Below are 14331 nucleotides of genomic sequence, written 5' to 3' on the forward strand. Positions count from 1 at the left end.
TAAATACCCTCCATTGTCCCTGTAACTACACCAACTTACTAAAAAAAAAATGGTATTGAGCATTTAAAGAGGAAGCCACACATTCTTGGGTATAAAACATTTTACTCCAAGCACATTCACATGTGCGTTATAAAAGGATTTTTAAACAAACCAACATTTTTGGTGTATAACATGTATGTTTGACAGTAGATATAGCCTTTTTTGTGGCTAAACAGGCATGTTTTAAAACATAACATCCACATCCCCAACTCAGGAACTTACAACGTTCAACTTTGATAAAGTGAAGGCCATATGAGACATTAGTATGTCAAAACTGTGTTGATTTTGCCTTCATCAGATGGGGTGATCTCACCCCTGTAAAAGCCAGATTTTGAAAATACACACAAATTGGGACTCAAAATGTGGATTTCCATCATGATCCTATGCCTAAAATGTGTGTCTTCTCCCTACATCTATTTTGATAAAGCCACAAAACACACAGTGTGTCAACATGTGCTATCTGCCATCATGGGATATCAATGTACGCGTTTTGTTGGTGCAACACCTTCCTCGCAACTAAAGTAGGTGAGAGGAAGGGGTTGCACCCCCGAAACACGTTCTTTGATCCCCCATGATGTGAGCTAGCACATGTTGATACACTGGGCCTTATTTGAGAAAGGACTATCCACTTTGCCCTACAAGTGCACTTTCAAGTGCACTTGCATTGCACTTGTAGTGCAAAGTGGTTTGGCTTGCCACAGTGTGTCAACACGAACCTCAACTTGACATTTTAAACTGTACAGTAAAGAAAAGCACATGGACCAGCACGAAAGTAATAATAATAAAAGGAACACAGGACAAATACTTACTTTTTTGAAGCACTTTCCTGATCTTTCTATACTGATCGTGCTCCCTCAATTTCAGGTCTGACCAGCGTTTACTCAATTGCTCCTTGGATCGTCGTACCCCAAAATTCCTGTGCAGACTTCTCACAACTTTAGTCATGATCTTGGCCTTTCTCACATTAGGGTTGCTGTATGGTCCATACTTCCCATCATAGTCTGCCCTCTTCAAGATGTCCACCATCTACCACCATCTCTACAAAGGACATATTTGAGGCCTTATATCTCATCCTGGATCTGGAACTGCCTTGCTCCGGGCTTTCCTTGCCGTTGCTGCTCTCTGCACGCACCTGCTATATCTCCGCCATGTACTCTCCCACCGAAAGAGAAGAGGCAGGGAAAACACTAGAAAGAAGGACAGGGACGGAGTTTCACGCATGCGCAGTGTATATAAATCATAACATGTGGGCGTCCTATGTATGATCTGTGACTGGAGGACAGAGGATCGTAAGCGCCGATCGTGCAAACAAAGGTACAATTTTAACTTGGCATCAGTGGTTAGTGGTCTATACTGCTTAGAGAGGCCTATATTGGGGCAAGATTAGGAGAGTTTAGCCTGACATTAGGGTTTGTCTTGTGTTGTGTCTTGCAGCTAAAATGGTGGATAAATTTACTGACCCGGACTGCCTGCCCAAATTCCTCGACATGTACAGGGAGCTGCCATGTCTCTGGCAAGTGACATGCAGAGAATACTCCAACAAGCAAAAGAGGTAGGCAGTGCTGGAGAAACTGTTGGAATTGGTGAAGCTGGTATATCCCACAGCAGTCAACTATTTGAAGGCCAAAATTGGTAGCCTGAGGAGCACATATAATAGGGAGCGCAAAAAAGGTCCAGGATTCACATATATGGACGTATATGTACTCAGGCTGTGGTACTACGACAGACTGCGTTTTTTGTCAGACCAGAGTGAACCCAGGCCATCGCTATCTACACTTCCTTCCACATCAGCTGAGGCTTCTGAAGTCCAATCTGGGCCTTCCACCCAGGAAGATGTGGAGGAGCCCAGTTTGAACCAGGTGTAGCATTGTTGAACATATTTCTTGTCAAAAATTGAATGATGTTAACTAGATACTATTATTGATCACTAATTTCTGATTTAACAAAGTGGTTTACATATCAATAGACAATAGTAACCAAAAATGTTTGGGACAAGAATGAAAAATGCTGGGGTCAGAATGGGGTCTATTTGTTAACATTCAATTTGCAACAGTCATGAGCTCAAAATTGTGTGTGATTGATGACCAAAAAACTAAAACTATGTACCATTTTCATACACAGGAAAGTCTCAGCCAGGAGGAGGCCTTGGCAAGCAGCCTGACGGAATCCCAGGTTCCTCCCCACCGCCCTCCAACCAAAAGGACCATAAAGGCGAGGAACCTGGAGGAGTCAGCGACTGCTTTAATTCGCCAGGCTACTGTGGCACTTACAACGACCCCTGTTAGCCACGAGTCATTTGGATGTGTGACAGCAAGTAAACTCGAACACATGGAGGAGGGCCAACGCGTGATCTGTGAGCAAATCATTCTTCAGGCCCTAAACAAGGGGGTGAGGGGCCAACTCACAAATCAAAGCCACCTGTGTGAGTTGGACCATACTCCTCCACCACCTCCAGCAACACCACCAGCACCACAGCCACCCAACCCACCATAGCATTATGGAAGGAAGCGTGGAAGGAAGTGTTGAGAGTAATGGCCTGGGTTTGGTGTGGTCTGGCAAAAGACGCAGGCTGTTGAACGACCACAGCCTCGGGACATATATGCTGCTGCTCCCGATCTCTTGGAGTCCTGGACCATATTGTGCTCCCTATTAAATGGACTCCTCAGGTTACCAATTTTGACAGTCAAATCATTGATGTCTGCCCTGGGGTACAAAGGCTTCTCCAATTCCAACTGTTTCTCCAGCGTTGCCTTCCTCTTTATTTTGTTATGACCCCTATTAAATTCCTAATTTTTGTTTTGACAAATACTTGGCTATGTGTTTTACTTCAAAAGAGACAATTTGTTTGTGAGTAGGCAGGTACATTTCAAAAATACAAAGTCAAATTAACAAGGGACACCAACATAGTTGTATCTCTTTGAGGTTAAAAAATACAAGATAATAATGGTATTGTGGTAACTTGACACACAGAACGACAAAAAATATTATGGTGATCACTAGAAAAAAAAAAATATTCTGGAAATCACGAGAAAAAAAACAACAAAAACAAAGATTAATCAGGAGATCACGAGAAATAATAAAAAATCCGTTTGTCAGAACTCTGTGAATATCAGCAGCAAAGCAACTTCATTATTATAACATTATAAAAAAGAAGAGAATGCGCTGCATTGAGAGATTTCAAAATTTGCCGCGTGACGAATGTGCTAGCTCCCTTATAAACACTAGTTTCACAAGACCAAGCGCTTCCGGCTCGTACTTGATTCCAAGCATGCATGAACTTTTGTGCGCGAACTTGTGTACACACGTTCAGACTTTCTGACAACAAAGTTTTGTTGGCGGAAAATTTGAGAACCTGCTAGCAAACATTTGTTGGTGGAAAGTCCGACAGCAAATGTTCGATGGAGCATACACACGGTCGGACTTTCCGACAACAAGCTCACATCCAACGTTTCCTGACGGAAAATCCGACCATGTGTACGCGGCATGATGCCCTGTACACACGATAGGATTTTCAGATGGAAAATGTGTGATAGGACCTTGTTGTCGGAAATTCCGACCGTGTGTAGGCTCCATCACACATTTTCCATAGGGATTTCCGACACACAAAGTTTGAGAGCTTGCTATAAAATTTTCCGACAACAAAATCCGTTGTTGGAAATTCCGATCGTGTGTACACAAATCCGACACACAAAGTGCCACGCATGCTCAGAATAAATTAAGAAACGAAAGCTATTGGCTACTGCCCCGTTTATAGTCCCGATGTACATGTTTTACGTCACCACGTTCAGAACGATCGAATTTTCCGACAACTTTGTGTGACCGTGTGTATGCAAGACAAGTTCAAGCCAACATCCGTCGGAAAAAAAAACATGGATTTTGTTGTCGGAATGTCCGATCAATGTCCAACCGTGTGTACAGGGCATTAGTCTTTTGACAAAAATGGCATTTTAGTTTTAGTCCTATTTTAGTCTTTTGACTAAAATGCCATTTTAGTTTTAGTCGTATTTTAGTCATCTCAGTTGTTTCAGTTTTAGTCATATTTTAGTCAACTAAAATAGTATTAATTTAGTCGACTAAAATGTTTTAGTCGACAAAATTAACACTGCTATGTAGTCCCTACCAGGGGCTCATGTGGCAGGGTGACACAATGCAAGAGTTAGTAGACAGTAGTCACCCAATAACAAAAAATGGAGAGGCTGAGAGTCTCCAAAAGGATTCAGTGGTGAATCAGTACTAACATTAGTTCCAGCAAATGAAACTTTGGCTTTACTAATATTGTTAAATGATATCGGGCAAACAGTGATAAACGCTTTTTGATCCCTGAGAATGCACAAGCAAAATGCTGCAAACCTTTTGCTGAGCGTTCATTTATACATTAATTTATAAATATACAGTACCTCTTGGATTAGAATGTGTAATTAAAGACATGCCATATTTTTTTTTAAACTAAAATTTGATATTTGATAATGGATCATCTTCTGACTTCAGCATAAGATTGACTCTGAGCGATAATGAGCCAGTTAGCATCACAACCAGCCAGGGGATTTTATACAAACTGACAGTTATAACATCATTATGCTCCAATATTCCAATAGTATGCTTTATTGCTATTTTATTGCTATAACAGGATGGTGTTGTGAGATAAATGTAGTAACAAAAAAAAAAGGTTCAGTATATATTAACTGCAAGAAAATGAAGCCATCTCTTTCTCCAATTTAGAATTCAATTTCAGTAATAGTGATAAAGCCTTGTGCTCTTAAGCCTCAGAAACAATTTATCTAATGTGATGGTTTCTGTTTAATGTGGGTGATCACTGGCTGTGATTACGAAAGTACTGGGCTCTGTGTAAAGCGGCGTAACAAAGAGGACCTCAGTTTGATGTTGATCACTTCTAAACTGCCAAAGTCCATTAAGATAAAAAAAAAAAAAAAAAGAAAAAAAAAGCCAACTTAAGTAATACAACAATAAGCAAAGACGAGACACACTTGCTAAAGATTTCCTTGGGGAGTACGATATCACAAAATCATGAACAATGATTTATAAAATCAAGTTTGCAGTACTGACCTAAATAGACATTAACAGATGTTTCAATATTTATAGATGCTGACTGTTACAATAAATCGTATTACACTTACCTTTGGCAGCTGTCTGCAAGATTAAGGCCCAAAACAGACAAAGGCCCGAATTTGGAGAGAGTGTCTTGTTACAAGCATCTGGTGTTGGGCCGAGCGTTCCCACTGTTTCTGTCTGCGAAGAGACGGAGGAGTATTATGGGATAAAGATTGAAAACTTGAATATGTTTCTCATGCTTGGACATATCCTAAAGGCACTCTGTCAGGACAGCTGTTCGCTGTCATAGCCATGGCTCCCATGAAAAGCTGGAGGTGCCCACTGCCAAGTCCCAGGAGCTGTTCTTGTTATGGCGTAGACCAGCGTTTTACAACAGGGTGCCGCGGCTCTCTGGGGTTCCTTCTGGGCTTTTCAGGGGGGCCACACTGCATCCAATATTTTTGCACAGTGTCATGCATTTCCATGGTGCAGACGGGCCAGTCAAAAAGTTGCTACCTCATCCCTTTAAAACCGAACACATACTAATTACGCAGGTTCGGGGGCTAATTTAATGCAGGTAAGGGACTAATTGAATTTAATCATCACCTTAATCGGCCACACAACCTGTGTAATTAATGTGTTCGTTTTAGGGAAGAGGTGGCAACCCTAGCCAGTCGGGAACTCTAATGTGAAAGTGGGAAGCTGAAGACTCTGAAGTGAAGGGGGGATGAGGAGGTCCAAGGGCTATGAGGTAAAGGAAGGGGAGCTGAGGACTCTGATGTGTATGGGGTACTAAGATGTGAAAGAGGGCTATTGAAGCACTGGAGGGACCCCATTTTAGATCAGGGTGCCTTGTGACTTTTAATACTGTTAAAGGGTGCCATAATTTTAAAAGGTTGAGAAACATTTGAGTAGACTATACATTGCAGCTGTACGTACAATGATGTGCCTGCATTACTTCCAGGAGTTTCCTATCAACCACAGATTTTGTGATGCCACAAGGGGCAACTATAGTCATGGCATATATGTATATATACCATAGAGCCCAAACATTCCTCAATTGAAGTAACTGTCCTGCTTTGGGAACCAAATCTATGTGTCCCTCTTCCCTCCACAGCTGTCCCTCTTTCTGATTTGTAGACCTTTAGCAAAAATATACAAAAATGTGTGTTCTACTACATTAATTCTTTACCCAACCTATAAATGATTACATTTGTTACTTTGGAGGTTGGCATAAAGGAAATGCAGTGATAAAAAGGCAATTGTTGGTTTAACCAAGCGTTTCTCAACCAGAGTCCCATGGAATCCTACGGTTCCTCCAGAGGTTGTTAAGGGTTTCTTGAGCAATGAGCAATTTCTGCTTCTCAGATAAGTTCCCACTGACACCAATAATCTTTTTACTATCTGTAAGGAGGTAATTCTTTCCAATGACCACAATTGTAAGGGGTCTTCCCAGTGACCATTACACTAATGTTTCATGAACTGTAGATATAGTAATTATTAGCCGGGGTTCCTCAAGACCAGAAAGTTATCTCAAGGGTCCCTCTGTGTTGAAAAGTTTGCGAAAGGCTGGTTTAACCAATAATTGTGTTTTCTGCGTTTCTCATGGTCCATGTAACTCGGGGCATGACAGGGCATGACAGGAGTGTGTCCTTAGCATTTATAATTTAAAATAAAAGGGAGCCCCCTTTTTCATTTCAAAATTGTGGTGGTCTCATAGATAGATAGACCAATTGTGTTGCGTTTGTTAAAAATATGATTTTTTTATATTATATTTAATCAGACATAAGATAAATGGGACAATATTACAATAGTGAGTTGGTCAGATTACTGTCAGTTTTTTTGGCTTGAGTAGATTTCTCAAACAAATGCTGTTTTATACAATGGGGGTAGATATCATTGTTGTATTCAATTGACAGTTCAATTAACAGGCTATTGTCTCTATAGCTACAGTAAACAAGTAAGACATTACTTGTTTGAGATTCTTTCAGCTTTCAAACTGAAAGAATGACTGTTAAATTACTGTCTTGGTTTGAGTAGACAATGGTACGTTGATACCATTTTTGTATTCAATTGACAGTTTTCAACAGTCCATTGTTTCTACAGGTATGTTTTCTGTTGTTTGGTAACTATGGTAAACAGCCTGACACATAAAATGGGTGAGTACACACAGAAACACACACACCATCATGCTGTAACATTTGAAGCCACTCATGATAGAAGAAACTTGCCTGACGCTCCAGGAGAATCGTTGCCAATGGAGATCACGAACATACAGTAACAGAAGATAAGTAACCTTTAACTGTATTTGTACTATTATAGACCATAGGCTGTTCAGTTTGCTAGGCATTTTGCTTGTTATAGATATCTGTCAGTCTTGTATTGTATTCCTAATATTGTAATAGTTTTGTATGTACAGCATCTTTGTATAGTAAAAGCACATTTACACACTGCAGACCTGTTTTTCTGTAGTGTGTTGTGTAGCTTGTGCTAGGTAAAATGTTGCGTAAGCTGTTTAGGAAAAGCAAGGGTGCAGAGGGTTCTGGTGGCCAGAAGGAAGTGTGCAGCTTAGCTATCTGGGCCAGAGACAATGAGTGGAAGCCTCTTGCTCAAGAATTTGTGAAATATGCTTCTCCCTTGAAGCTGACTTGGGGTGATAAAGTCTCAGATCATTTTGTAGATTTTAGCCTTAAGGGGTTGGATTTAAGTAAAAAAGAGAAGAGGACAGTGTTCACAGTGGGCTGGTATTTCCTTAATGCTATTTACACTGAATCACAGAGAAGGGAGAAGGCAGAGGCAGAAGTTAAGGTATTAAAAGTTGCTTCAGAGTGTGTGTGTTCAACTGCTAGTCGGGCTGATAATTTGCAAGAGTGGTGTGCAGCCCTCATGACCAAATCAATTAATGCCTTAAGGAAAAGGAAGGGCCGTAAACCTGTTAGTAAAGCCAGGGTACGTGCCATTGTCACATCCCAAAATTGGGATTGTGAGGATGTGCTCTCCTCAAATGATAGTGAGGATGAGGAGATAGAGTTTGATATTTCGCATGATGATCTGCTAGTGCGAAAGAAAAAGTATGCCAGACCTCTCATTACTAAGCATAGGAAACGGCAACATGATAGAGAGGATATGGCAGATGGGGAGGTGCATTATCGCAACCCCAGAGATGTTGAATTTGAAGAAGTACGGGAGTTTACACAAACTGAACTCCATGAGCTGGCAAAACAATACAAACAAAGGTCTGGGGAGCCCTATTGACCTGGCTCCTACGCTTATAGGATGAAGGGGCGGACAGTGTTGTTTTGTCAGGTAAGGAAGCAGTGACTATGGGAGTATTAACCCATGATCCACAATTGAGTCAGGCAATGCGAAAAGCCCGAGAGTTTAGTGTGAATTTTTCACTGTTAACCTCCTGAGAGATGGAATAGTCTGAGTATACGCTAGTCCTACTGACCTGGAAAATACCTACTCATGGAGAGCAATAGGAGAGGGTATTTCCAGGTTACGTGAGATGGGTTGTATAACCGGATTAAATACGTTTCCAGAATGGATGGGTCCAGCTATGGAACCCTTTACATCTGCTCTGCGCTCTAAGCTGATGAAGTCTGCACCATTTAATCTCAGGGCTCCATTATTGTCCTTGTTGGGAGGCCTGGGATTAAACAGCAAGATTCATGAAGCCACAACCCTTTTAAGCCAGTTGGGGGAGCTAGAGGAGACTAAAACAAAACCTGTTAGGGCAGTAGATAAGGTCAAGGCCAGACAGGAAGAATACAAGCAGAAAAGAACAGAGAAGAAAGGGAATGGGGTAGAGAAGACAGGAGGTGAAGAGAAAACCAGGCTAGTTTTTTCTAGGAAACAAATGTGGGTGGACCTATTAAAGGTAGGAGTACCTAAAGATGAGATAAATGGCATTTCTACTGCAGAAATGCTGAAGAGGTGGAAACATTTAGTAGGGAAAACTGTCAGAGATAGAAACACTACTCTTAGTGAAGATAACATCACCCTAGACTTAGAGGAAACAACAGACCCCTCCTGTTAGCCTGAAACCAATTACCAAAACTGAACATGAATCCAAACCCAAATCCCTTTATCCTGGAGAGGAATTAGAGAGAATCAGAAAAGGGGATTGGGAGGTTCCTTATCCTTTATGAAGGGAAGGTGAGTCTCCTGTAATAGCCGTGAGGGCAGTGACAGCAGGAGACCGACGCCCATATGCACCTGTCACTGTATGGTGGGGGAAGTCATCTTCTCCTACACATGTAATGGCTTTAGTTGATAGCTGAGCCGAAGTTACACTTTTGCAAGGAAATCCTTCCCATCACAAAGGAGAATTGATTTATGTAGAAGGTTTGGGAGGGCAAACTACACCAGCAGTTAGGATACGGGTGAAATTGGCTATTGGCAAGGGATCAGGATTTATGACAAATGTTTTGGTATCAGAGTTACCCGAAAATATTCTTGGGATGGATGTACTTCAAGGTCAGTCAATTCAGACTGAAAGAGGTACATTCACATTCGGGTATCCTGATAAAGCGTATCTGGTAAGGACGGTGAAGGTTGTGGTCAGAGGTCATGCGAAATGGACCCCTGTCTACATTCCTCCACCAGAGAAGCCAGTCTGTCTCAAGCAGTACAGACTTCCTGGAGGTCACAAAGAAATTGGGGAGACTATTCAAGAACTGTTGAGAGTAGGGATCCTTAGACCTGCTGTAAGTCCTTTCTCGTCTCCGGTGTTCTCAGTAAAGAAACCTGATGGAACATATAGAATGACTGTGGATTACAGAGGACTAAACAAAGTGGCACCTTCATTGAAGTCAGCTGTACCAGATATGATCTCAATTGTTGAGAAAATTGCTAAAGATGCAGGAGAATATCATGCTGTGATAGACCTGGCTAATGCTTTCTTTTCGATTTTGATAGACCCAGAGTGTCAAGACCAGTTTGCTATGTGAGACAGCCGCCAGTACACTTTCACAGTGCTTCCTGAAGACTATGTTCATTCTCCGACGATTTTTCATGCACTGATTGCCCGAGATTTAAGTACCCTGAGTTTGAAAGTCGCTGTGTTCCACTACATTGATGACATCATGATCTGTGGAACGAAAGAAGATGTAACTGAAGCACTGCACCTGCTGATAGAGCACTTGGAGAACAGAGGGTGGGCTATCAACAGAGACAAAGTCCAAGGACCTGCCACAGAAATGAAATTCCTGGGAATGATGTGGACTGGACAACAGAGGAAAATTCCAGAGACAGTTGTGCAAACTTTCCAGGCGCTGTCGCCCCTACCAAAAAGGAGGCACAGAAGTTCATTGGAGTTGTTGGGTTCTGGAGTTCGTTCATCCCACATCTTGGACTAATTCTGAGGCCTATATATAATGTCACCAGAAAAAAGACTGAGTTCTTATGGGGTTCAGAGCAGCGGACTGCATTCCTGGCTGCTAAAGAATGTCAGTATCTAAACTGACAGCTGGGCGGTTTTTAAAGAACTGACAACTTGGATGCCCACGTGGAAGTCCAATGAATGGATGATTAATGGAAAGGTGGTGTGGGGAGCCAAGGAACTCTGGGACTACATCTGGAAGGAAGCTCACTCCCACACCATAAAAGTGGGGCATGTTGATGCACATGTGCCCCTAGTCCCAGACTTTGACAACTAAAACAGAGTTGCAGATGTAATCGCCAAAGTGAAGGCAGTTGTGCCAATTGATCCTGTCTTGATGAACTTGGCCAACTGGGCCCACAAGCAATCTGCACATTTGGGGCAGAAAGCAACATATGAATGGGCACAGCAGAGAGGATTGCCTATATCCATGGACATGATAAAGACTGTAATAGGGAACTGTACAATGTGTGGAGAAGTGCGACAATGGCCATTGCAAAAGTGCTCCACTGGGTCAATTAAGAGGGGTGAGAGGCCTGCAGAGATCTGGCAGATCGATTTCATCGGTCCCCTGCCCCAGGGAAATAATGGACTGAGATATTGTTGCACTGCAGTGGACACCTATTCAGGACTTATGCTTATTCATCCCTGCAAATGTGCAGATCAAGCCGCAACGCTTCAACTGCTCCAGAAACTTGCCGTTGCTTATGATTGTCCCAAACAAGTCCAAAGTGATAACGGCTCACACTTCACTGGATCAACAGTACAGCAGTGGGCCAAAGATTCTGGAGTGTACTGCTTGTGCCACATCCCATACCATCCACAGGCAGCTGGTTTGATTGAAAGATACAATGGGCTATTGAATGATCAGATACGCAAACCTACACCCACACATACACTAAGGGGGTGGAATCGGGTCCTCACACAGGCAGTCATGTTGTTAAAATCCTGGCCAATAGCCAAAAGCACACCATATGAGAGGATAGTAGGGGCTGGGGCACAGATTCCACAGCTGGGGTGCAGAATTCAGTATTTATGTAACGTTCCTGAAAGAACAGGGCTTAACAGATACCATGTTACTGCTTCTCATGACATAGAAACCAAGAGTGATGTATTTGAAGCTGAAGCCTATCTAGGAACGAGAGGGAATCTGGAAGGAAGGTTTCAAGTTACATTTGCATTGACAGATGAGCTTCAAGACAGTGGCTGGGACTCTGAATGGTTAGTGGCTACTTCTCAGCAAGAGTGGAAAGTGAGGCTACATAACAGCAAACCTTCCAAAATAAACAGCAGTGATCTTCTGGGAAATATCAGTATATTTTCTCTCCTCCCTATTGATGTTCTTTGGGAGGGTCAGAAGTGGGTACAGGCAGGGGGCAAAGTGTTAGTCAGATATCCAGGCAAGAAGCCACTTACAGGATAGATTTTAGCTGAAGGCCTTGGATCTACTGTTTATGTATGATTAGAAGGAGCAGATAATCCGCTTTGTTTTCCACTCCACAGGCTGACTCCGATTTGATCCATAGGACATGATGGAAAGAATGACAGAAGATCGCAAGAGCTGTGGAGAGCAAGGCCTTTGATGTATTAAAAGCCTGGACTTGTTTCTAAAGAACTTTAGAATGGACTTTCTGATGAACTTTTAAAGACTGAAACACCTTCTCAATGACAGAAATATGGGAGGTGTTGCATTCAAGGAAAACGAATGTTTAAAATGAGTTTTCATAGTAATGAAGTCATTTTCCGTATGGAGTCTGAAAATAAAAAGAATCTAGGGCGGAATGTGTTGTGTTTGTTAAAAATATGATTTTTTTATATTATATTTAATCAGACATAAGATAAATGGGACAATATTACAATAGTGAGTTGGTCAGATTACTGTCAGTTTTTTTGGCTTGAGTAGATTTCTCAAACAAATGCTGTTTTATACAATGGGGGTAGATATCATTGTTGTATTCAATTGACAGTTCAATTAACAGGCTATTGTCTCTATAGCTACAGTAAACAAGTAAGACAATACTTGTTTGAGATTCTTTCAGCTTTCAAACTGAAAGAATGACTGTTAAATTACTGTCTTGGTTTGAGTAGACAATGGTACGTAGATACTATTTTTGTATTCAATTGACAGTTTTCAACAGTCCATTGTTTCTACAGCTACAGTAAACAGGTATGTTGTCTGTTGTTTGGTAACTATGGTAAACAGCCTGACACATAAAAGGGGTAAATACACACAGACACACACACACACACACACCATCATGCTGTAACATCTGAAGCCACTCATGATAGAAGAAACTTGCCTGATGCTCCAGGAGAATCGTTGCCAATGGAGATCACGAACATACAGTAACAGAAGATAGGTAACCTGTAAGTGTATTTGTACTATTATAGACCATAGGCTGTTCAGTTTGCTAGGCATTTTGCTTGTTATAGATATCTGTCAGTCTACTATACTAGCACATTATGACTACCTTGCAGGAAGAAAAAAAAACTCCCGGGGGTATACAACTGCTTTAAGGCTCAACAGGAAGTGGAAGAATATCTTTTCAGTGTAAGGGAAAATTCCCTTGAAGACAGTCGCCCCAGGAACAAATATCCTCATTAGAAGACTTTGTAGACCATTGTTATTTAGAGGTTGTGGCTCAAGTGATTAAAGTGTATAGGATGAAGAATGACGCAGACCTAAAATGCTGAAAGACCTGGTAAATGCAAGCGTGCTGGCAATTCTAAAAGTGACATCACTTCTTCAACATCCAGAACCCTTCCATGCTATTGTGCCTGGGTAGCCCAGCTTCTGGCATCAGAGGTCTGACTGAGGGCATATAATAAACATTTTAAATTTTATAACTAAAGGTACATTTTTTTTTTAGATTTGCATAGAGTAGTAAGGGTTTAGAACTGCTGTCAGTTTTTTACTGCTGTCCTGGTCAAGGAGATTCCCCCTCTCCAATGGTCTAATGGTCACAAATGTGCCCAGCGATGAAACTGATGATAAATCCAAAATTTTGGGTTGCCTCCAGAACAGGAAGGAAAATCTTCTAATGAGGATATTTGTTCCTGTCTTCAAGGGAATTTTCCCTCACACTGGAAAGATATGCTTTCACTTCATGTTGAGCCTTAAAGCAGTTGTATACCCCTGGGAGTTTTTTTTTTCTTCCTGCAAGGTAGTCATAATGTGCTAGTATGTACCGCATACTAGCACATTATGTGAAACTTACCTTAAAACGAAGCTGTTCCAGCACCGCAATGTCAGCACTGCAGCTGCTTCCATTTTCACCGTCTTGGTTCCGGGTACGCAGGCTCCGGCTCTGTGATTGGCCAAAGCCACGATGACGTCACTCCCGCACATGAGCACGGGAGCCACTGTTCACGGCACAGAGCTCAGAAGGAACATATTCAGAGTGCATGCGCCAGTGATGTCACTGGCGGTACACGTTTAGAAGATATTTACACTATACCTATACCTATAGGTAAATGTCAGTAGAGGAAGCATTAAAATGACATCACAGGCATGACAGGAACATTAAAAGGTGAAGCGTTTTGCACTAAATTCAGCGCTTACTCAAACCTCATATGATATGAGGTTTGAGTAAATGCTATCTTTAGCGTAAAAAGTGCCTAAATATACCTACACTGACAAAAATCTCACTCTAGCACCTACCTAGGTAGATGGTGCTACATTGGCTTTAGATAAACCTTAAACTCTTTGAGTAACTTTTAAACTACTACTAATTAAAATACATACACATATTTGCTGCCCCAACTTCGGATACCCTGGATCCTTGACATGAAAGGCAGCATATAATTCAGTTTGGTCAGACATCATCTATTAAAGTGGACCCTTCCCCCCTTTCACTTTA

Source organism: Aquarana catesbeiana, linkage group LG05, assembly GCF_042186555.1.
Source record: "Aquarana catesbeiana isolate 2022-GZ linkage group LG05, ASM4218655v1, whole genome shotgun sequence".
Taxonomy (NCBI): domain Eukaryota; kingdom Metazoa; phylum Chordata; class Amphibia; order Anura; family Ranidae; genus Aquarana; species Aquarana catesbeiana.